Genomic DNA, 25,763 nt, shown 5'->3' on the forward strand with positions numbered 1-25,763 from the left:
ACATGTTTCGGACAGCAGAACAAAGGGAACCGAAGCGACAATCTTTATCTAGTAACTAAAATATCTTTTGGTGACAAGTAATCCAAGATTACTTCATTTTTCGCAAAGTAATCATATTATTGTCTATCCGGATAAAAGCTAGACCGCTTTTTATACCGAAGTTGGATTTTTCTCCAGATACAGGAAACTTTCCTAACTTCGGAAATAGTGCGCTAGATTCGCCTAAAGATGCGCTAAATAACGCATCAATTAGTTTGACAGATAAAACTTCGGAAGAAAGTTCGGTTCGGAAGTCCCGACTTCCGAATTCTAAGTTGGTGCTACGCCGACAATATTGTGAGTAATCAAGGTAATCGAGGTAATCAAAGTAACCCATAGCACAGACAAACAGACGTCTCACTCAACACATGTTCCATAGTTCACCATTTTAACGAATTATTTGAATTTTTGTAGCTGGTCAATCGGCCACCGATGGCGCTTCCATCGGTTTCGCTTGTGTTTGACGTTTGCTCACTACCGCCATCTGGTTGCCGCTTGGCCACACACAGTGATTTTAGCATTGGGCGGCAATGTTTCCGCAACAAAGATTTTGATTGCATTTTGTTCCAAGTGAGACGTCTGTTTCTCTGTGCCCATAGTAATCACAAGTAATCATTGATAATCAGTGGTAATCAGTTATTAATTATTATATTTTTGCCTTTCTCGTATACAAAGTATACGTAAAGGCTATAGGATCACTCCTAAACCGAACTTTTGATAGAAGGCTCGGAGACCCATAGTGTTATATACCAATCGACTTAGCTCGACGAATTGAGGTGATGTCTGTATGTGTGTATGTATGTGTGTGTATGTGTGTGTGTGTGTGTGTGTGTGTGTGTGTGTGTGTGTGTGTGTGTGTGTGTGTGTGTGTGTGTGTGTGTGTGTGTGTGTGTGTGTGTGTGTGTACAAAAATGTGAGACACACTTTTTGGTACTTAGCATTATTCGATTAGCTCGCAACAAGTTTCAGTCGACGCGGATTGCGGTCTAGTTGTTTCCTATTGAAAATTGGCCCGATCGGTCATTGCGTTCCAAAGTTATTGAAAAAACATTGTTTTTCTGCCAAGGGTCCCCCCTTGGAAAAAAAAATTAAAAACGATTTTTTTTTTCGAAAAATTGCAGCAATGCATTCAATTGACCGCAAATGCATATGAAATGATGGAAAAAGTAAAATCTATCCCCCTAAAGTGCTATTTCGACCTCTCTTATGTGTTTTTTTTTTTAATTTTTTAATGCGTGAGAAAGGCATCACCAACGCTAGGTGGATTAATCTGGGTTTTAGTAATCAATTCGTAGTAATCATTGATATTATTGAAAGATATTTTAGTTACTAGATAAAGATTGTCGCTGTCCGGAACATCTTTAGCTGGCGAGGATAGGGGATCTAAATGTCAATGAAGGAAAAATACATACGATTTGAAAGTTTGATACCACACATGTTTCGGACAGCAGAACAAAGGGAACCGAAGCACCGAAGCGACAATCTTTATCTAGTAACAAAAATATCTTTTATATTATTGTACTTCCAGTTTAAAACTGAAGTGAACTCTAGCGATTTTTCTTTTTTTTTGTCGATGTCGAAACTGCATCGCGATTTGTGCGCATTTATATTGCCGCTGTGAGTCATCGTGAGCACTAGCCCCGATGTAGTTACGATATATGGAAATGGCAGAAAATTGAATTGTCGTGAGAGCTTACATCGGTTTTTATTTTTTATTTTCAAAATTAGTTAGATGTTTCAAAAATATGGGTTCTTTGGGAAAGTTGACTATAAATTAGTCAAAGAGAGACTGACAATATAAAACAATAAAACGAGAATTTAATTTTTAAGAGACAGGTCTATTGTTCATAGCACACCAAAAGTTAGAATGGTTACACATCTCATAACTATTAATTACTAGCGAAAGAATCCCAGCTTTGCCCGGGTGTTGCAAATGCCACAATGCACTAACAGCACCGCACTCTTGATCTAGAGTGCGTTTGTTCCTCAACAGCTGGCCCAACATTGTATTCTAATATTTTTTTCCTTTCCCCGTTAAATTCACCAACTGTTGGTATTTACAAACCTTACGGATCCCAAAACGAATCGGTTAGGGAAAAATCTTCTGTTTTCCTTTATTCAACTCAATTTTTATTATATAGAAAGATAGTCGATTATTATGGATTGCTCTGGTTACATTGATTACATTAATCAAATTGATTATTTAGGTTATTATGATTAATAATTGATTACCATTGATTATTTATGATTACTATGGATTATTCTGATTACATTGATTATTTTAATCAAATTGATTATTAAAAATTACGCTGATTTATTACGGATTACTAAAAATTACAATGATTCTTACATTATTTTAATGCATTTGCCAGACCAAAGAACTCAAATCGGTATCCTTTGAATAGTTTTCGATAGCCGTTGAGAGACGAAGAGTTCCATGAGAGTAGAAATGTCAAATTCTCCCAAAATAATCAAATAATCATGAGTAATTCTTCGGAATCAGTAAGTAATCAGGAGTAATCGATGAGTAATCAGCAATAAACGTGATAATCACTTTAATCAAAGTACACTGAGTAATCAAAAGTAATCATGGTAATTTTGACAGTAGTGACAAGTAATCAATGATGTTGGAAACCCCTTGGTTTTTTTATATCACTTCAAATACATAATCTACTCGATCTAAACGCTGGTTTGAAGTTCGGAAAACGTACGTACACGTGTCCCGGGATTTGGTCTCCCATGTAATTTAAATGGGAGCGGGATTTGCGTTTCCCGTGACAGGAGAAGAAGTCTGCATGAGAAAATATTTTTCCGTAGTGTAAACCCAATCGCGGGAAAAGTGTACGGTTAAAAATCCCATGTGTAGAAGTGCAAATCCCGCGGGGAAACAATTACGTTTGAATTTATTCCGCACCGGAAATGCGTAATCTTTGACGGACGGCCACTGCCGTATCCAGGCACTAACGTATATGTAAAAATAGCCAGCATGAGTTAACCACCTGTTTGTATGGTGAAAGATAATAACGCAGGTTTTCTCAACAGCAACAACTTTTCACGAAAATCTATTTGGTACCAGTTATGTAGGAAGGTGTCTGCTACTACGCATACCAAATATTTTTTCGATTAAGGTGATTACTTTCGAGATATTGAACTTTATAGATACCTTTTGCCATACTGATTTCCGAAAGTTAACTCCTAGTATGCCTGTTACATCCTGGAGTTCGAAGTGGTCGAGACACATGACGGGTAATGAGACTCACAGGTGTAACGAGTAACAAATTAAAACGTAGACTTTATTTACACTAAAATACTACATGATGGAAGAGCGACACGTTTACGACAAGGCGGGTACAAAGCTTATAGAAAAAACGAATTACAATTGCCTGCTTTTGTATAAGAGCGATGATGAGCGATCAAGTGCTGAAGAGTTCGGTAATCGTGGTTGCAATGATGATTGGGCATCAATGGCAAATGACGCTTCGGCGTTGAACCTGATTAACCATCCACACGAAGACATCACTGAAGACTGGTGTATTTCCACTGGCTGAATTCATTGGGTGTCCGTTTCGATCCAGGAAGTGTGTGATAAATTTCGCTTACTTACTCACTCGCTCTAACTCAGTCTCACTCTCACTCTTTCACTCACTCACTCACTCACTCACTCACTATCATTCACTCACTCACTTTCACTCATTCACTAACTTTCATACATTCACTCTCTCTCACTCACTCACTCCATCTCACACGCACACTCATTCTCAGGAGTCATTCACTCACTCACTCATTCTCGCTCACTCATTCACTCCCTCACTCACTCACTCCCACTCAATCACTAACTCTTACTCACTCTCTCTCACTCACTCATTCTTACTCACTCACTTACTCTCACTCACTCTCTCTCACTCACTCATTCTTACTCACTCACTTACTCTCACTCACTCCGACTCAATCACTCACTCTTACTCACTCACTCAATCTCACACCCACTCATTCTCACTCACTCACTCAGTCTCACACATACACTCATTCTCACTCACTCACTAATTCTTACCCACTCACAGCCACTCACTCAGTCACTCATACTGACTCTCTCTCACTCACTCTCACTCAGGGGGCAGCAGGGACTTTGTCCAAGGGCTTGACGACCCCTCCCCATGGCCACTGCGAGTTAGACCGGGACCATCGTCCCTAACCCCTAATCCCAAGGCGTCAAGCGACCCGTGCCGAGGGGATGCATGGCCAGGGGGGTGAAATAATAAGCTTGGCCTTTAACGGAGCCTGTGGGGTACCTGGGCACCCTCCACAGTAATTGTCCCTTACCGCGTCATGCTGGGCTCTGGCGTGGTGGACCTCTTTTCCCGAGCAACTCGTGGGACCAAAATGGAAAACCAAGTCAATTCTTCAATTAGTGGTAGTAGTGTAGGCGACAACCCCTCCGCAAGAGGTGGGTTGTTCAGGTCTCCGCCTAGGAGGCCAGAGGCAATAGTCGGCAGCTCAGTGCGCAGCGCCAGCGTGGGTCACTCAACCTTCCTCTCGGCTATAAAAACGCCGGTAGGGGTTATTGACGGCCCATGGCTTGTGGAGGCGATGAACCGCAAACGCGATGGGCTTTCGGCCTTCGAGGTGGCGACGGAACAGCTGGACGCCATCATCGACTTTGCGTCATCGAAGCATAATATCAGCAAGGACCTCAAGAGGAGCTTGCAGAAACTTCGAAAGTCGATGCTGGACGCCAAGCTGGAGAGGGCTGTCGGGACGGCCAAGTGTAAACCCAACGGAGCAGACACAAAAACGGGGGAGACAGTCTCCAGGGGATGAGCTCCCTGGGGGCCGCTCCAAAACGCTGAGAGTTACTACCCCGAACAAGGGTAGTGGGGCTGGAAAGCTGAACCCCGGTCAGGTACCTCCAAAACCGGGGGAGGAAGGACCTGGAAAGGTCCGTCCACCCAGGAAATACGGTGGTAAGGGGTTACGGCAGGCTGAGAGCTCTCAGCCGCCCCAGACCAGGGAAATAGAGGGGGATGACGCCTCCTGGACCCTGGTCAAGAACAAGAGGAAACCGAAGACGTCAAGGGCCGAAAAGAAGGCCCAGGCGAATGAGGGTAGCAAGAAGTCTAGGGTAGGCGCCAATCGCTCCAGGGGCGATGCCCTAGTCATCAAAACGGACGAGGCTAAGTACTCGGACGTCTTGAAGGCGATGAGGAGTGACGTCAAGCTCGGTGAACTCGGCGCCGACGTACGTCGAATAAGACTTACCCGGATGGGCGAGATGATCCTCGAGCTAAAGCAAGGCGTCTCGCAAAGGGCGCCGTCTACAAGAAGTTGGCGGAGGAAGTCCTAGGCGAGACGGTCAAGGTGAGGGCACTCACGGCGGAGGTGAATCTAAGGGTTAAAGACCTGGACGAGATCACCGAAGTCGAAGAGCTCGTCACGGCACTGCGGCAACAGTGTGAAGTGGAGACGCCCACCGCAGCTACGGAAAGGTCCGGTAGAGACGCACGTAGCATTGGTTCGGCTATCTGTAGCGGACGCCTCCAAGGTAGTCAAGTTAGGGAGCGTCAAGGTGGGATGGTCGGTGTGACCTGTGGGCATATACGAGTAATTCGAGTTCAAGTGCCTGGAACCGGGGCACAAGCAATGGGACTGCAAAGGCCCTGACAGAAGCAAGCACGAACCTGCAGTTGATATAATACGTGCGCTAGAGGAAGACAGAATGATGAAGAAGTTTGGTTCAGCTAGGTTCAGCTATGTGATATTTGGTCTAGTTATGGAACAGACAGTCTGTTGGTAATTGTTCTTGCAATAGCACGCAAGCCATATTGTCCATATTATCCAGCCGAATGGTGAATAAACGTCACGACAGAACCCTCCCAATTTTTTTATTTGTTCCAGCAAAGCTGTGAACAGCAAGCACCCCATGGGGGGTTCAAAGTGCCCGGCGTTTAAGCGTGCTGCAAAATCACAGTGCAGGTAACGCCGCCAAATCTGAACCACTGTGATGCAGCCTAGCAACTGCTGTGTCAGACAGTTGCTGAATGGGCGACAGATATCGCCATCACCCTTACCGGGTACCTGCCAGGAACGGTAATTGGGACACCGATGGGTCTGAAATGGCGGCGATATGGACAACGGGGAAATACCCAGTCCAAGAGTTGGTGTCTTGGACACACGAGGGCTTCGTCATTGCCAAAATCAACGGGGTCTTCTTCTGCAGCTGCTATGCGCCTCCTCGATGGTCGATCGAGCAGTTCGGTCGTATGCTAGATTGTTTAACGGCTAACTTGATGAGGCGTAGGCCGGTGGTAATAGCGGGGGACTTCAACGCTTGGGCCGTGGAATGGGGAAGCCGATCCACGAATCAACGGTGGCAGATCCTGCTGGAATCACTGGCCATGTTGGATGTCGACTTGGCTAATGTCGGTACCAAAAGTACCTACAGCTGGAACGGGGCCGAGTCGATTACCGACGTTACGTTCTGGAGCCCTGGCCAAACGAGTAGTTCGAACTGGAGGGTAGATGATGGCTACACTCACAGCGACCACCTGGCGATTCGTATGTGGAAGACATCATACTTCGACGACGAGGTGTTTAAGGAAGCGCAAGAACCGCAACAAGCACAATACTCTTGGTTTGAGCGGCGAGCAGCTGGTAACAGTACTCTGGCGTGCATGCGATGCAGCGAGCGGATGCAGCGAGCACGCACAGAAGAGGAGCGTGTTGAACGACGGGTGGCGTTCGTGGCTGCTAGAGCCGCTCTGAAAACTGAGATTAGATCAAGCAGAAAAGCCTGCTTCGAGGGCCTGTGTCAAAGTGCCAACGTGAATCCATGGGGTTAGGCCTATAGGGTCGTAATGGCCAAGACACGTGGGGCGATGGCCCCTACAGAGCGATCTCCAGAGATGCTGGAGAGGATCATCGCGGGCCTTGCCCACGTCGCGACCCAAGTCCCTGGCCTCCCTTTGTGGAGCTGCCACGGGCCAGGGTGGCCGACGAGGGAAGAGTAGCCGTGGCGGAACTTGCGGGGATTGCACAGACCCTTAGTGTAGGTAAGGCGCCAGGACCGGATGTTATTCCGAACCTGGCCATCAAAGCGGCCATTGCTGAGGCTCCCGAGATGTTCAGATCTGTCATGCAGAGATGCCTGGACGAGGGAGTCTTCCCTGAAGCATGGAAAAGGCAGAGCTTGGTTCTATTGCCAAAGGCGGGAAAACCTCCGGGGGATCCGTCGGCATATAGACCAATATGCCTGCTTGATACGGGGGGAAGGTGCTCGAGAAGATCATCCTCAACAGGCTGTTGATACGCACGGAGGGTGCGGATGGTCTATCGAGTAACCAGTTTGGCTTCCGAAAGGGTAAGTCGACCGTAGATGCTATCTTGTCGGTTACCAAATCCGCGGAGATAGCTATCCAGCGCAAGAGGAGGGGAGTTCGCTATTGTGCAGTAGTGACTCTCGACGTGAGGAATGCTTTCAATAGTGCCAGTTGGGCAGCTATTGCAGATGTGCTCCTGCGTCTTTGAATTCCCGAGAACCTGTACAAGATTCTCGGAAGCTACTTCCAGAATCGAGTACTGGTATACGACACGGAGGCGGGTCGGAAGTGCGTTGACATAACCTCAGGGGTTCCGCAAGGTTCCATACTGGGTCCGGTGTTATGGAACGTCATGTACGACGGTGTCTTGAGGTTGAAGTTCCCGGTGGGCGTGGTAATCGTCGGCTTCGCTGACGATATTACGCTGGAGGTCTACGGCGAATCGATCGAAGAGGTGGAGTTGACTGCAGCCCACTCGATCGCAATTGTGGAGGAGTGGATGAGTTCCAGGAAGTTAGAACTGGCTCACCACAAGACTGAGGTGGTTGTTGTGAACAACCGAAAGTCGGAGAAACAAGCGGTTATAAGGGCAGGCAACTGCACGGTCACCTCTGAATGCTCCATCAAACTCTTGGGGGTAATTATCGACGATAAGCTCCCCCTTGGGTATCCACGTCAATTTCGCCTGCAAGCGTCCCTCCACAGCTATAGTGGCATTGTCCAGGATGATGTCCAATAGCTCTGCGGCTTATGCCAGCAAGCGCAAGCTTCTGGCTAGTGTCGCTATGTTCATACTGATGTATGGGCGGCCAGCTTGGGGCACGGCCCTGCGTATTAACTGCTACAGAACGAAGTTAGAAAGTACGTATAGAGTTGCCTAAGAGTTGCGAGCGCGTACCGTACCGTGTCGCACGATGTGTTACCGATGTTAACAAGGACGACCAGCAACCCTGTTGGGTTTGCATTGATAGACATATAATATATATACCCGCTAACAATATTTGTAAGACTTGGCACGCACTATTTTCTTAGGTCACAAATAAACACATAAATCTTAAATTTATCTGACTATTCTGTCCTAACTTACTTACTTGATACTTGATGGGCTACAGCTCTTCGATGAACCTACGCCGAATGGAGTATCCTTCTCCACTGGACTCGAACCTGGGTCAATCGCTTCCAGTCGCCCTTAAGTCCTCTTCAACCGCAAAAAGCCATCGTGTACGTGGCCTTCTTCTACCACTTCATATTTTTCGCCATCCAACACCATTTCACTACCACCACCACTAATGAACCAACGTTGATTGCCAGCGACCATGTACTTCGTTTTGCTGGTATTGATCGTGAGTCCAATCCTCGCTGTCTCCCTCTTAAAAGGCACAAAAGCCTCTTCCACGGCACGACGATCAATTCCGATAATATCGATATCGTCCGCAAAACCCAGGAGCATATGCGATCTTGTGATAATGGTACCGCTTCTTTGCACGCCAGCTCTCCTAATCGCTCCCTCGAGCGCTATATTGAACAGTAGATTCGAAAGTGCATCACCCTGCTTTAATCACGTCAAATGACGTCGATATTTCATCCGCAACCCTTAAGCCCTAAGACGATCCCCACCGATGTGTATCCAAATGAGTGTCTAGTATAGGAACGAAATGCGTTCATATTTTATTTATGCACTTGTTCTCGCACCGGTTGTTTCTATCAAGGTTGTTGAAGTGCAATCATGCTTCGCACCGGTGGTGAATATCCGGTTGCTATTGAGGCAAACACGGAAATAAATAAAATCAGGAAAAAATTATTATTTATTTTCAAATCTTTCAGAACGCGCTCCAACTTTTGTAATATAAGTATGTGCGTAATGCATTTTGTGATTATCAGATTAGCTAGACACACATCTGCTAGGTGGCGCTAGCTTATATGCAATAATTTAGTGAGGTGGATGATGGAGACTAGTTTAGTTTGGAATTCATACGCACAGTGGCGCTAGTGTATGAGAAATAACCTGTTAGGTTAAATATTTCTAAATCCGTTAGAGTTAGAAAGTGGCCATCTTCTACAAAGTTATCCGAATTATCTTTCAGGTTGGTTATTATGTAAGATTTAAAAGGGTAGTCAAAACCAGTAGTTTAGTTTGAAACCGCAATACTCGTTGGCGCTCGAGTTGAGTCGAATCGAGTCAAGTACGAGACACTTACTGTAGAAGTCGAAATAAGTATCTGTCAAAGGTACAACCAAGTGGTGGAATTAAATGGAATTTTACGAACTCGTCTTATGTCAAGTAACTTTGTAGAACACGGCAATATTCTGAAAATTCCAGATTTTGAGATATTTAACCTATCAGTTTATTTATTATACACTAGCGCCGCCAAGCGATTGTGTTTAAAACTAAACTTGCTTGCATCATGACGGTTTTCACCGCCCGAACAACTTTGTGGAATATCGCAATATTCTAAAAATTTCAGTTTTCGAAATATCTAACCTAGCAGGTTATTTCTTATACATTATACATTATACACATACATTATACACTTATACATTATACACTTATACATTATACACATTATACATTATACACCCGAACAACTTTGTAGAAGGCGGCAATATTCTAAAAATTACATATTTTGAGATACCTGACCTATCAGGTTATTTCCAATACACTAGCGCCGCCAAGCGGTTGTATTATTAACTAAACTTGCTTTCGTCATGATGGTTTTAATCGTCCGAACAACTTTGTAGAATACGGCAATATTCTTAAGATTTCAACTATCGAAATATCTATCCTTTAAGATTATTTCCAAATCACTAGCGCCGCCAAGCGGTTGTATTTCAAATTAAACTTGTTTTCGTCATGATGGTTTTGGCCATCCGACCAACTTTGCAGAAGACGCCAATATTCTAAAAAATCCAGATTTCGAGATATCTAACCTATCAGATTATTTCATATGCACTAGCGCCGCCAAGCAGTTGAAATTCAAACTAAACTGACCTCCATCACAATGGTTTTGATGATGAATAACCGAACAATTTTTCAGAAATCGGCACATTTTTTATTTATGCGTTACTCTATATTTCCGTGTGATGGTTTGGCAACGGTTGGAGCGGGTCGCCAAATTTGCCAACTCGCTATTCACCGAAGGTTGCGTTTACATTTCCCAAACCCGTTTACCAACGACCGGTGCGAGTTCGCGTCATGATAGAGGTTGCTATTTTGGCTTTATTTACGCACTGGTGGGGATCGTCTAAACGCAATACAACGGAACGGCGACGGAAACGGCAAATTTGACAGAAAATATATGGGCTAACTGTCAAATTTTCCGTTTCCGTCGCCGTTCCGTTGTATTGCGTTTGGGGCTTTACACTTGATTTCGATCCGTCCAACGTTATACGAATCAGCCGTATCAGTTTTGCCGGAAAACCATGTTCCATGTTACTTAGGTCCATTTGAAAAGTTAAGCGAGAATTCCTATTTCGGTAGCTTCAACTGAATAGGTCATTGCGCGCGGCAAACCTAACCTCACTATTTTGACAGGTACTGGTCCTGTTGTTTACGTTTCGGACTTAGAAATTTTTTGATCCAAATTAAATCTGCATATTTCACTATGTTGAAGACATTCCGTATATTCCGTATTCAAATATTGGTAATTATCGATAAGCTTTAGGTAATCAACGATCAGAAAATCCAAAGAATGATAGAAGTATCTCAAAATCAAAAAAAGTCGTCTGTAAACAACAGGACCAGTACCTGTTAAAAGTCGTGTGTGACGTCACTGTGCAATGGAGTATAGTCCAACGGCGTATGAGTTACACTATCAGTTAAAATGAACTTCGTCTGGAAAACTTTTTCATTCTGTTATTGAAAACTGTTTATAAATGCGTGGGATCAAATTGCAAACACAAAATGTGATAAGTATTCCTTCTAGATCTCACAATGAAAATGATGGTCCTGATGATTCTTCTCGTCATATCTTTGATTAATTTTTTTTGATAAATATCCCTCCAAGACACGTGGATTGTTTTTCGCAAATTTCATATCAATTTGTCCATTTCGGAACATGTGCTGTGCGAAACATGAAATTATATCGTAAAACCCATACTTTGACGCTTTGACTGATAAGCTTAATAACTTCGCGATGATCCGCAAAATAAAATCCCACTAGGACTAATGAATCATACAGGTTAATTATGATTCATTGCATGCAACAACCACTATACAACAAGTAACCACACCTCTTCAAACCAACCATCGTTCTACACGCTTTTTCAAGCTTTTCGAACCTTTCGAATGCTTCATCATTTATTTCAAGCTACATTCATTTTACGAAGAATGGCGCTCACAATTCATTCGTAAGGTGATGTACTCTCGTGCTGTCGTATGTGGTGTGGAGATTACATATTGAATAATAATTGAATTATTGATTTTGTATACTTATATATTTTGTATACTCAGTACAATGAGAATTTGTATTTTGCTTAGTGATTGATAAAAAACTTTAATTAAGCGTTGAGATCATCTTTACTGTCTACATATAGATTAAATAAGCTAACACAATTAAAGTTTATACACGCTCGAGAGCTGAGTTCGATTCAATCGTGCCACATTCTCCCGTATTTCTCTCGTTGCTGCGCTGTTCGGTCGGTCGTCGTGCAGTTTCATTTTGGTGTTCATCTTGGCTGGGGAGGGAGTGTTTTGTGTGAGTTTGATGCCGAGCCGATTATTTCATGGTGTCCTTTTGTAAATTTGCGCTGGGCAGCGATGTGATGAGTTTTTGCTTGCTGGATGGCATTCAATCCTCCGCCGGAAAGAGATTGGTGTTAATAGTTGAAAGAGATCACGTACTACAGGAAGATTACCAGATATTAAATACGATAGGACAACCACCGCAATAAAGTGCAATTACTGTGAATCGGTGACAGTGAATAAACAATTTAGCGGATTTGAATTGGATTCATTACCAGAAGTGCAGTGTGAGCTGTTTTGTTCTGATTTTGGTGTTTCAGCATAGAGGTTTGCATTGGATTTTATTGGTGCTGTGAAGTGCGTGGAACAAACATATTTAGTTCGGCTCAATCAACATCAAACGGGTTGCTTTGTTGGAAAATAGGGTAAGTCAAACCAATTCAAACATTCTACGAACCGTAGTTCGATTCCTCGTTGATTCATCGGTGCCTTGTCTCGTTTATTTCATTTTTCTGACGTAACATTTCAGTGTAATGAACGGGAAGAAGGTGAAAAAATAAGTGCCACAGCTTTTTGTGTTATAGGCATTCGCTAATCGAAGCAGATAGAAGTGGATATCTACTTCTTTTGTGAATCCATGTTAAATCATTTCGAACTTTGAAAATGTCCAACGAATGGCTTTCGCTAATTTGTTCTTCGGCCATGTTCGTAAAGAAATAGCCAACTTTGACGAATCAGATTGAATATTTAAAAGTAATGTAGAACTGTTTATTGTACCCTTCATGAGTGAATATTGCAAAAAATATTGAGTCAAACACAAAATTTTTGAGTGCTGATCGAAATAATAATAACAATAACCCAGAAAATATTTCCCAATGTGACACAAATTTTAGGGAAGTGGGGTAACTACTCCTGGAATTCGGCTCGAGCCAAAGTATGTACCGTTTTGACTCAGATCCCGAACATGACTCATATTCCGAACACTGGAGCTTTAGCGCCCTAAAACTAAAACTTTCATTGGTTTTCCGTACTGAAGATCAAGATTACAAACAAATTCGAGCTCCTGTGGAGAAAATAAAACGAATAAGTGAGTGTTTGGAATATGAATCATGTTCGGAATTTGAATCAACACAATCCAAAACAATGAATTGGAACACCATTTGTTTTGTTTCTTTATTTTGCAGTAATTATAAAAAAACTACGTAAATTGAGCCAAAATTGCCCATAATTCTCACTGATACTCTTCTCGTTTCAAAGTTGCAATATAGGTAATACCAACTTAAATAATATTTGTATTGTTTTATGTATTACACGTTTGCAGAGTTTTGTCTTTATTATCGAGACTTTCAGCCCGAGGCTGGCTCGTCTCGATTTGTAGAGTTTTTTTTTTAATTTCAGTTGAATTTGGAACTACGTACGTTTTACATAGTGTGTATTGTATCAACGGTTTCGTTAAATACATACACAACTCAAAATCTGTAAATTTCCAGAAACGACGTTTTAATTTTTTGACTATACAAAGAAACTTCGACATTTTTGTGATTATTTAGGATTTTATCTTTCTACATGCGTCGATAAGAATGGATTAGTTTTGTGTGTTTCAGCAGGACAACTTTATGCATTTATATGAATTTTTCGAAATACAGGCCGAACTCGATTATCCGGAGGCTCGATTAACCGGAGGCTCGATTATCCGGAGAATTATTTTTACTCATATTACAAAAATAGAATTATCAGTGTGTATCCGTAACGTATCCAATATGGCAAAAAACCTAGTATTTAATGATAGTGCCTTTCTCGCTTTCCTAAGGGATTGTTCACAAATCACGCAACGCTTTAGGGGGAGGGAGGAAGTCAGATCAAGCGTTAAGGTCCGTACAAAAAAAAATCCTTCCATAAAAAACGTTGCGAAAGGGAGAGTGAGGTATAAAAATTATCAAATCCAGCGTTACGAATTTTGTGAAAGAACCCTAAGGGAATGGAAATCAAGAACATTAATAAAAATGGCCAATTTATGAATTTCAATTCAAAGCAGATTTTTTTTTTTAGCATTCGTATGTACATTCTGAGTACAGCATTGACATTGTGACTCATGCTATTAAATTATCCTCCGGAATATCCGGAATTGGTTCGTTCACAAATTACGTAACGCTGAATTTGACGATTTTGAACCTCCATCCTCCCCCTCGTAATGCTTTATGTATGGAAGTTTAATAGGTTTGTATGAATCGTAACGCACGGTCTGACCAGCTGCCTCTCCTTCCAGCGTTTCGTAATTTGTGAACAGCCTCAATAGTTATGTGAAAAAATGATTTCGCCAACGGTGGTCCATTCAAACACTGGAACTGCTGTACACATAGTAGCAACAAGTGTGACAAATCCAAACAATTTTTTTTAGATACCTCATACAAAAAGTGTGACATAGGGGGGAGGGGGATTTAGAATAGCCATTTTTTGTGTTACGTAACTAATGGATCTTCTCTTAATTATGAAATGAATATTTTCATTTTCTAAAGAATCACACTGTGGTTAAAGGTGTGCGCTGTCGCCGCCGACAATTTATGGCAATCCCGTTGAAACTCCAGAGGATTTCTCGTGATCAGGCTATTTCTCTTGAAAATTCCTTTCATTTTTTCGTTCAAAAATCTAAAAAGCTTCTCGTAAATACTAAGAACTTTTAATGAATATTCTGAAAAATATCCTTCGGAATCTCAAAAATACTACCGTTGAAATTCTGAGTTAATTTCCTTAAAAATTAGGAAGATCTTTTTGTAAAGTTTAAAAGAAAGAAAGACAGGATCACCATCTTTGATTAGAGGTCGCACAGACTGAATACTTATAAAACTTAGCATTAGACAACGGACAGGACATTCACACAGCACAGCTAGTGAGCGGTTTTCCGCTTCACGAAATGTTTTCTCCTTACTAGGGCGGGAATCAAACTCACACTCCTTGGCTTGCAAATACGCTTAGACGACTGACGCCACTAACAATGCAAGTTCCAGAAATTTCCCGGGTAAATTATAAAGAATTTCCTTTAGGAATCTCGAAGAATTACCTGCGTAAATTTCCAAGGATTTCCTGTTGAAATCCACAGAATTTCACGTTGAAATCAAATGTTTTGACGGGGAAGGGCCGTTTGTTGTTTGGCCGAATATGTCATTAATCCGAAACTCGACTGGCATAAAATCATTTGGCCGAAATAGACATGTGGTCGATAATGTCGTTCGGCTGAACAGGTCATTTGACTGAAAAGTCGTCTAATCGAATAGGTCATTTAGCCAAAAAGGCCTAGATGGTCGTTTGGTAGAAAAGGGCCATTTGGCCGAAATGAACATACGGTGTTGTTTGCCCGAGCTGCCGAAAAAAAAAATGGTTTGACCCGAAAATGCTGCTTGGCCGGACGAGGTGACATAAGGTCGAAAACGGTTTGCGACGAATGGGTGAATATCATACGGCCGAACTGATAATTTGGCCGAAAAAGACGTTTCGGTCCAATGGAATTTTCGATAACAAGGCCTATTCGACCAAGCGACCTGTTAGGACATACGGCGTTTCCGGCCAAATGACTAGTTTGGTGGTACCGCCAAACCATTTTCCACATAATAACCGTATCGGACAAATGGAATCCGGCTAGATAGATAGCTTTCCGCTTAACGTATTATTCGGCCATGTGGTATTCGGTCAAATGACTTTCAACCAAAAGACCCTTCGCCTTTTGAAAATTTTCTCGTGGAATTTCAGAAGAATTACTAATAGACAACATAAAGAATTTCACGTAGAAATCCAAAGAAATTCCGTAAAAAAATCCAGTTGAAATTCTGTTGGAAACAGTTTTTGTGAAACTTTAAAAAAAAATCACAAGGAAATTCTGTTAAATTCGAAGCATGCATTCCCGGTAGCATAGGCAAACTCCAAACAATTTCACGTGAAAACTTCAAACAAATTCCCGTAAAAACTTATATTTATTGAACGGCTACTCAGCCTTGCAATTATTATCAATAATTATTTAATATTTAAAACGTACAGTCGATCAATAATCAGTATTCCGTGAAAACTTTAGAGCAATTCCTGTTGAAAATTCGAAAAACTTGGAAGAATCTCCTGGGACAGCTCATTAGAATTTCCGTAAAAAATAAAAGGATTCTTCCGTTAATGTCTTAAAATATCCTTAAAAAAACTTTACGTTACGAACGTAATAAAAAAAAATCGTCGTCCAAAATTATGACAAACGTAGCCGCCAACAATTTTCGGATCGACGCTGACCTTTAACGGTAGTCAGAATCCATGAACGGACCAACGGGATATTTCATTAGATGTTATATAACCAAAATAAAGATTTGAGCAAAAGTTAAATTTTCAGCAAGAACAAAAAAATGGCTCGATTATCCGGAGTGAATTTTTTTTTCAACACTCCGGATAATCGAATCCGGCCTGTATCGTCAAATTCTGAAATACGAATATGTAATACCGCAAACAACAATGATTTTCATAGATTTTCATGAAATAACATTCACCGCCTGTGGGTTATTATGAATCATTTATGAATTCCTGTCAAGAATATTGTAAGCCTTTTCAATTAGAAATAATGGTTTGCGAAATAATGGTCTCCGGTTTGCATAAAATGATTAATATTTGTGATACAGTTCAAAAAATTGAAAATAATATTATTCGATTATGTCACATTTCCTATTTTTTCACCTAAATTCACCAGGGGGGTGATAAAATCAGTATATAACTGTATTGTGAATTTCGACCTGGATCTTTGTCAGGTGAAACATTCTTCTTCTTTAACGGCTCTACATTCCAATCCAACTGAAACTTTGCCTGCTTTTCAATTTAGTATTATATTAGCATTTCCTCAGTTATTGATTGAAAGCTTTTCTATGCCCGCCATTGCATAAGTATGTATTTTATGTGGCAAGTACAATGGATACACTATGCCCAGGGTGTCGAGAATGTTTCCAACCCGAAAACATCCTAGACCGGACCGAAACAAATTTTTGCGAAAGATTGAAAATACATACAGCTAAATGTCAATTATCGAATGAATAATATGGTCAAAAATGGCCACTCGTTTGGCGAAATGGCCACTTTTTTTGTCAAATGATAATTGAACAAAATTCCGTAACTTTTCTACTTTTAAGTCGATACTTGCCTATAAGCCAAAAATCACCTAGCCAAATTCCATTTGGCCGAACCGACTGAACGTTTATTTGAAACTGTTATCAGGTCGAAAATGGTTTGACCGATAATATAGTTTGACCGAAAGCGACATACAGCCGAAAGGAACATACGACTGAATATGCCGTTCGGCTGAAAAAGTCGTTTGAACGAATAGATCATTCGACCAAAAATGCAATTTGGTAAGAATGGTCATTTGGCAGAAAGAGCCATTTAGCCCAAAGTGTCCTTTTTGCAAAACAACCATTTTGGTCAAATGGCATTTTCTGCGAAAAGTGTCGTTCGGCTGAATGCACTATTTGCTAAGAAGTCATTTAGCAGAATAGGTCATTTGGCAAAAATGCCGTTTAGCCGAAAGGGTTGTTTTGCAGAGAGGACATTTCCGGGCCAAAATGCACTTTCTGTCAAAACACCATTCCTACCAAACGGCAATTTCGATCGAATGAACTATTCGGTCTAACGATTTTTTCGACCAAACTACCAGTTCGGTCGAATGTCCCTTTCGTCTGTATGTCGCTTTCGGCCAAACTACATTTGCGGACAAACCATTTTCGACCTGATAACAGTTTTGATCTATACGTTAAATTCGGCTTCATGGGATTTGGTTAGACGAATTTCGGCTTAAATCGACTTACAAAGTAGAGAGGTTACGAAGTTTCGTTCAATGATCTTTTGACAATAAGGCCATTTAGCCATAAATGTCATTTGGCCAAACGAGTGGACCTGGCAATTTTTGACCATATTATCCGTTCAATAATTGACATTTAGCCATATGGCCAATTCTGACAAACGACTATTTCGGCGACACGGCATTTCGGGCTGATGGCCTATTCGGCCAAATGGCCAATATCGGCCATACGACCTGTTAGGAAAAATTACTTTTTCGGCCAAATCACCAGTACGGCTGTAAATTTCCCAAGAATTTCGCATGGACAATTAGGCTCTGCAGCATGACGTAACGAATGAATTCGGTCCCCGTCGAATGAACTTTTTTGACAGTTCAGTAGTACTTGCCACTGACTCCGACAAGGGTCGAGTTCGTGATTGGTTGGCTGCCCCTGAGTCCAACAAGAAGTACCACTAATCTGTCACCAAATTGAGGTTACGTGCAGACGCTGCAGAACCTAATACACTAGTTGTTAGTATATATATATATAACATATTTACATATTTACGTTTCAGTTGGCGAATGCCGTTCGATAACTGCAACGCATTCTAGACTTCAAACGGTTGTCAGTCGACGTCAGATGCAATAGAAGTGCACCTGATTGTGCAGAGTTTCAATGTTCAGCGGTCCGATAAGTGTAAAACAGAGTCTATTATATATAGAGTTGCGCAAAGAGTGAAGCCAAATCTACCTATTGAACTGTCAAACCGTCTACCTATCGAGCAAAGTAAACAAATGCTTGTTGGTGAGGCGGAAGTATTGTTATCGCCTAATGATTATTATGGCGAATTAAAACGCATAAATTTAAATGTATTAGATTTGATCTATAAACAGCTTCAAAAAACATCAATACATTCCCCAATAAAGTAGCAACAAGAAACTCACGTGTTTGCACTCTGTGGGTGACTTGGTTATCGAATTAAAAAGCTTTAGAAGTGAACGCTCCCGTGAAGTCACTTGAAGGGTTGAACAAAAGTGAAAGTTGGCAACAGAATAACAAGAGCATCATACAGAATAAGTGTAAGAAGATCCTCTTTGCGTAACTCTATATAATAGACTCTGGTGTAAAACTGTTGCAAACTTGCAACTATCAAATTGCCGTTAAAATACATTGCATTGCAGTTAAATGACTTGCAGCTATCGAACGTCTACTGTACAAAATTCCAAGAGCTTCTGCTGTTAATTCCAAAAAAATCTCGAAACTTCAAAGTAGGGTAAATCACGACTTGGGCCTATGGACCCCATTCCCGGCTCACTGCATAGAAAACTAATGATTTATACTGTTTGGTAGCCGTAGGTTTATGATTGATAATTTTGAAAAAGTCTCCTATTTATCGCGCACAATACTCAATATTTTTCAACCATTTATTTCACTCCTAATCGATCCAATTATAGAAAATAAAAATGTAGATTTCGAACTTTTGCTCTTCATTGCAACACCACTGAGCCGGAGTGATTCTTTCCACTTTTACAAAACGGTATCATCAAATACACACCTACCTGAAAATCGTCACAGTGCTCGATACAACCATTGCTTCAGGCTGTTTATCACCACACAATAATGCTAAAATCACGCACTTCAATCTTTACTAATTGTTCGTATCACTAGATCTTATATAAACATATTAGAATACATTTAAAAATGTATCCTCAAACCGAACAAAAAATCACCTCGGCCCAAGAACTTCTAGCTGTACAGTGCTGCCAAAAGGCCATGAGTCTTATTTTAGTATGAAGATAATTCTTCGTCGTTAATAGGAAAACTGTCTAAAACGTTGACGCTTTTATGTTATTTATAATTATCTCAATTTCAAAGACTAAAAACAATATTTTTTCAAGTATTTTGAAGGAATCTGGATGAGTGCATATATCTAGACCAACATTTGAAAAGGGCGTAACAGCCAAAATTTATTACTTCTGATTCTTCGTCTACATATAAAGCTATATATGAGGGCAAAGAATCAGCAGGAATAAATTTTGACTGTTACGCCCTTTTCAAATGTTGGTCTAGATATCTTCTCAACCAAATAAAAATTATTATGAATAATACCATCTGGCATCACGTTATCGTGGAACGTGCATATTTTTGTTTACGTCGCATTTTCTACCGTCCCGAGAGAGAGAATGAGAGTAAGATGTTGAGAGATTGAGTAAAATATTGCGTATGCCGAAGAGACTTGGGGTATGCCGGATGAGCAATCGCCTATGACTGAAATGAGTGCTGCACCATGTTAATTTAAATGAAATAAAAGCTTATTCGAGCGGTTTTAGCAAGAATAACTATTTTTTTAAGCAGAGGTGAACCCCATCGCAATATTACACGGCCCACAAAATTCAGGAAAAGTAGCTCCTAGTCATAAATATCCATTAAGGTCACTCCTGACGGAATCCAAGTTTGAAAGTGCTCGCGTTTTCGGGGGCACATCACTCGATACGGAAGCAACGCACAACTGTCATTTTTATTATTTTACGCATGCTGCGACGCAGCAAAGCTAAATCAACAAAAATGACAGTTGTGCGCCGCCTCTGAATCGAGTGGTGTGCCCCCGAAAACGCGAGCACTTTGGAACTTGGATTCCGTCAGGAGTGACCTTAAATAATGCAGTCGTGCGCATGTTAGGCCGGGAATGGGGTAAGAAACCCTAGTTTCCGTGGAAAATCCGAAAATAGTTTTCAAATGAAAATTTTGGAAAAACTTGAAGAACTTTTTGAAGAACTTCATCAGATTTTTTAGGCAAAATTCGAAGATTCTTCCGTTAAGGTCGCTCCTCACGGAATCCAAGAGTTTCAAAGTGCTCGCGTTTTCGGGGGCAAACCACTCGATATGGAAGCAACGCACAACTGTCATTTTTATTATTTCACGCATTCTGCGACGCAACAAAGCTAAATCGACAAAAATGACAGTCGTGCGTCGCCTCCGTATCGAGTGGTGTGCCCCCAAAAACGCGAGCACTTTGAAACTTGGATTCCGTGAGAAGTGACCTTAATGCCTTGAAAATATCCCGAAAAAAGACAAAAAAAACTTAAAGAAACGTAATCGAAAAATCGCCACGCCGCCGCCGACCAAAATTCTGATCAACGCCGCCGCCGACGAATATCGGACCGGCGCACACCTCTGTCCTGAACAAGGGCTGTAAAGGGCTGACTTTAAAGATCTCCATCCTGAGCGATATCAAGCTACCGCAGGGTGTCCATCCAGTCTGGAAAACCGGGAAAAGCGGGAAAAAACGGGAATTGGACTCGACCGGGAAAAATGCGGGAAATCATGAAACCAATCGGGAAATTGAACTATCGATCAAATCAAACACATTAATAACCAAATTTATGAACTATTTTTTCTTGATATGTCTTAAATAACTATCATCTAAAAATAATATTTCTAACAATAATGTGAGCCACACAAAAAAAATCGCATATCGGTAATAATGACACAACATGTGTAAAACATAGTTTCCCAAAGCGGTGGGTCGCGACCCCCTAGCCTGTGTAAATCTTATGGAAGGTGGTCGCAACCCCACAACTTTGGTAAGCTATGGTACAAAATTTTGATAAATAATTTCAGATGATTTTTTCATGGAAACCGATTAATCTGAGCGGAATTAGAATGATTTAGGAGAAGACTGTGGGTAAAATTTAACAGCTTATAAATGATTTTTGATTATTTTGCTCAAAAAAATCTGTGGTTCTGAAAGAATGTTTTATAATTTAGAAAATTTTGAGATTTTTTTTTTTACCCTTATTATTTCTCCAACTTTTTACATATAAAATAAATAATAAGTTCCATAACTTTGAAAATTCTAATATTGCAATATTGGGTGAAAATTTTAAATGTGGTGAAAAATCGGCATGAATGAACAATATTGAAAAACAAAATTCTAATAATTCAAAAGAAAGTGTTTTTGAGCAGTGAAGATTGTCTGTTCTAGAATTAGAATCCACAAGAAATTATTGTAGATTATAATTCCTTCGATTCCGCATGTGACAAAACTGGGATTGATTCATATTGAATGGGTCTAAGAGATTCCTAGTTCTCCCTCTAATAAAACAAACATGAAAAATAGCTAATTTCTTGCTTAGATCCGCTATTATGATATTTTAGTATAAGTTCCTCCAACCGGGGAAAAACGGGAATCTGAAAATCGATTTTAAATGGACACCCTGCTACCGCCTTAGGCTGTGAACCATTCCATCGATTCACCATGCTCCGTAGCAGGGTTGGTTTTTATCACAGAGAAACAACCATCGAATTGTCAAAGCTAAACAAATCGGTGGAATGGTTCACAGCCTTAACCTGTTGCCAAGTTAAATCATTTTCAAAGGAATTTCAGAAGGATTTTTAAAGGAATCACTGAAGAAGTGGTGTCCATAAGAACTATGTGAGTTATTATTATTATTTATTTAGTTAACATCTAAACAGATAACACTGAATCAACAATTTGACGCCACAATACACGGTTCGAGGCCGCATCTCTCCATCCTCGGATACGCCCCACGCTCGCCAAGTCGTTTTGCACCTGGTCTGCCCATCTCGCTCGCTGCGCTCCACGCCGTCTCGTACCTGCCGGATTTGAAGCGAACACCATCTTTGCAGGGTTGTTGTCCGGCATTCTTGCAACATGTCCTGCCCATCGTACTCTTCCGGCTTTAGCTACCTTCTGGATACTGGGTTCGCCGTAGAGTTGGGCGAGCTCATGGTTCATTCTACACCGCCACACACCGTCTTCTTGCACACCGCCAAAGATGGTCCTAAGCACCCGTCTCTCGAATACTCCGAGTGCTTGCAAGTCCTCCTCGAGCATTGTCCATGTTACATGTCCGTAGAGGACAACCGGTCTTATAAGGGTCTTGTACATGACACATTTGGTGCGGTGGCGAATCTTTTTCGACCGCAGTTTCTTCTGGAGCCCGTAGTAGGCCCGACTTCCACAGATGATGCGCCTTCGTATTTCACGACTAACGTTGTTGTCAGCCGTTAGCAAGGATCCGAGGTAGACGAATTCCTCGACCACCTCGAAGGTATCCCCTTCTATCGTAACACTGCTTCCCAGGCGGGCCCTGTCGCGCTCGGTTCCGCCCACAAGCATGTACTTTATCTTTGACGCATTCACCACCAGTCCAACTTTTGTTGCTTCACCGTTCTGCCACCTTTGCAAATGTTCGGCCGACAATGTCCATGTCATCCACGAAGCAAATAAATTGACTGGACCTGTTGAAAATCGTACCCCGGCTGTTACACCCGGCTCTCCGCATGACACCTTCTAGCACAATGTTGAACAACAGGCACGAAAGTCCATCACCTTGTCTTAGTCCCCGGCGCGATTCGAACGAACTGGAGTGTTCGCCCGAAATCTTCACACAGTTTTGCACACCATCCACCGTTGCTTTGATCAGTGTGGTAAGCTTCCCAGGGAAGCTGTTCTCGTCCATAATTTTCCATAGCTCTACGCGGTCTATACTGTCGTATGCTGCCTTGAAATCAACGAACATATGGTGCGTTGGGACCTAGTATTCACGGCATTTTTGAAGGATTTGCCGTACAGTAAAGATCTGGTCCGTTGTCGAGCGGCCGTCAACGAAGCCGGCTTGATAACTTCCCACGAACTCGTTCACTAATGGTGACAGGCGACGGAAGATGATCTGGGATATCACTTTGTAGGCGGCATTAAGGATGGTGATCGGTCGAAAGTTCTCACACTCCAGTTTGTCGCCTTTCTTGTAGATGGGGCATATAACCCCTTCCTTCCACTCCTCCGGTAGCTGTTCGGTTTCCCAGATTCTGACTATCAGTTTGTGCAGGCAAGTGGCCAGCTTTTCCGGGCCCATCTTGATGAGCTCAGCTCCGATACCATCCTTACCAGCTGCTTTATTGGTCTTTAGCTGTTGAATGGCATCCTTAACTTCCCTCAAGGGGGGGGGGGGGCTGGTTGGCTTCCATCGTCCGCTGAACTGACGTTGTCATCTCCTCCGCTGCCTTGACTTTCACTGCCTGTACTCACAGCGCCTTTCAGATGTTCCTCGTAGTGCTGCTTCCATCTTTCGATCACCACACGTTCGTCCGTCAAGATGCTCCCATCCTTATCCCGGCACATTTCGGCTCGCGGCACGAAGCCTTTGCGGGATGCGTTGAGCTTCTGATAGAACTTGCGTGTATCTTGAGAACGGCACAGCTGTTTTATCTCCTCGCACTCCGCTTCTTCCAGGCGGCGTTTCTTCTCCTGAAAAAGGCGGGTCTGCTGTCTCCGCTTCCGTCTATAACGTTCCACGTTCTGCCGGGTACCTTGCTGCAGCGCGACCGCCCGCGCTGCGTCCTTCTCCTCCAGAATCTGTCTGCACTCTTCGTCGAACCAATCGTTCCGTCGACTTCGACCCATATACCCGACGTTGTTCTCCGCTGCTTCGTTAATGGCTGCTTTGACTGTATTCCAGCAGTCCTCAAGAGGGGCCCCATCGAGCTCACCCTCTTCCGGCAACGCTGCCTCGAGATGCTGCGCGTATGCAGTGGCGACATCAGGTTGCTTCAGTCGCTCTAGGTCGTACCGCGGCGGTCGTCGGTACCGAACATTGTTGATGACGGATAGTTTTGGACGCAGTTTAACCATCACCAGATAGTGGTCAGAGTCGATGTTAGCGCCACGATATGTCCTGACGTCGATAATGTCGGAGAAGTGCCGTCCATCAATCAGAACGTGGTCGATTTGTGATTCTGTCTGCAGTGGTGATCTCCAGGTGTACCGATACGGGAGGCTGTGTTGGAAATAGGTGCTGCGAATGGCCATATTCTTGGAGGCGGCGAAATCAATTAGTCGTAGGCCGTTTTCGTTCGTCAGCCGGTGAGCGCTGAACTTTCCAATAGTCGGTCTAAACTCCTCCTCTTGGCGAACCTGAGCGTTCAAATCTCCTATGATGATTTTGACGTCGTGGTTTGGGCAGCTGTCGTACTCACGTTCCAGCTGCGCGTAGAATGCGTCCTTATCATCATCAGTGCTCCCGGAGTGTGGGCTATGGACGTTGATTATGCTGAAGTTGAAGAACCGGCCTTTGATCCTCAACTTGCACATTCTTTCATTGATCGGCCACCACCCGATCACGCGCCTTTGCATATCGCCCATCACTATGAAAGCTGTTCCCAGCTCGTGTGTATTGCCGCAGCTCTGGTAGATGGTATGATTACCTCTAAACGTTCGCACCATTGATCCCTTCCAACAAACCTCCTGCAGCGCTACGATGCCGAATCCACGGTCCTTGAGCACATCGGCAAGTATGCGTGTGCTCCCGATGAAGTTGAGAGATTTGCAGTTCCACGAACCGAGTTTCCAATCGCTAGTCCCTTTTCGTCGCAGTGGTCTTCGCCGATGGTTCCGGTCCGTACTCTCTTGTTGATTGTTCGTTGCGTATGTTTTTTAAAGGCTGGCTTGCAGGGCCTGACACCAGACCCCCTAAATTTCCGGAGGACCATTCCTCCTTATTTCCGGTGGACCATGGTGCACAGTTTCACTTAAAGTCCCTCGCTGGCACTCGGACGATGATCAGCCGCCCCTAACATGGAGAACAGACGCTGTTGTGAGCCGATCCTGACATGGAGAACAGACGCTCAATAAGATTTGCACCTCCGGAGAGGAGCAAACCCCCCCTTCCCTGTCAGCATACGACCATAGTTCCCACCGGAATTGGTTACCCGATCTTCCCTAAGGTTGCTCGTATCCCGGCCAGCACCGCGGGGAGGTAGGGATAGGAGTTGCTGGGTAAGAGGCTAAGGACCGCGAGATGGGGTCTATTTTATTCCTTCAGGTACGCGAAGTACCAATGGTACGCTTTACCCAGCATTTGCCGTGCCAACTATGTGCGTTATTTTATCAATTATTCCTGGAGGAATTTTCAA

At 42.6% G+C, this 25,763-nt stretch overlaps 1 protein-coding gene across 1 annotated transcript in view; it reads left to right on the forward strand.

The window, feature by feature from the left end:
* The first annotated feature begins 12,029 nt into the window (after positions 1 to 12,029).
* The window catches only part of LOC134206139 (uncharacterized), a 77,806-nt gene continuing 64,072 nt past the window's right edge, over positions 12,030 to 25,763 (forward strand). Inside the window, exon 1 of the mRNA XM_062681826.1 lies at positions 12,030 to 12,458. The gene's annotated coding sequence lies outside the window, so the exon portion shown is untranslated. The remainder of the gene's footprint in view (positions 12,459 to 25,763) is intronic.

The sequence above is a fragment of the Armigeres subalbatus genome, chromosome 1, assembly GCF_024139115.2.
Source record: "Armigeres subalbatus isolate Guangzhou_Male chromosome 1, GZ_Asu_2, whole genome shotgun sequence".
NCBI lineage: Eukaryota > Metazoa > Arthropoda > Insecta > Diptera > Culicidae > Armigeres > Armigeres subalbatus.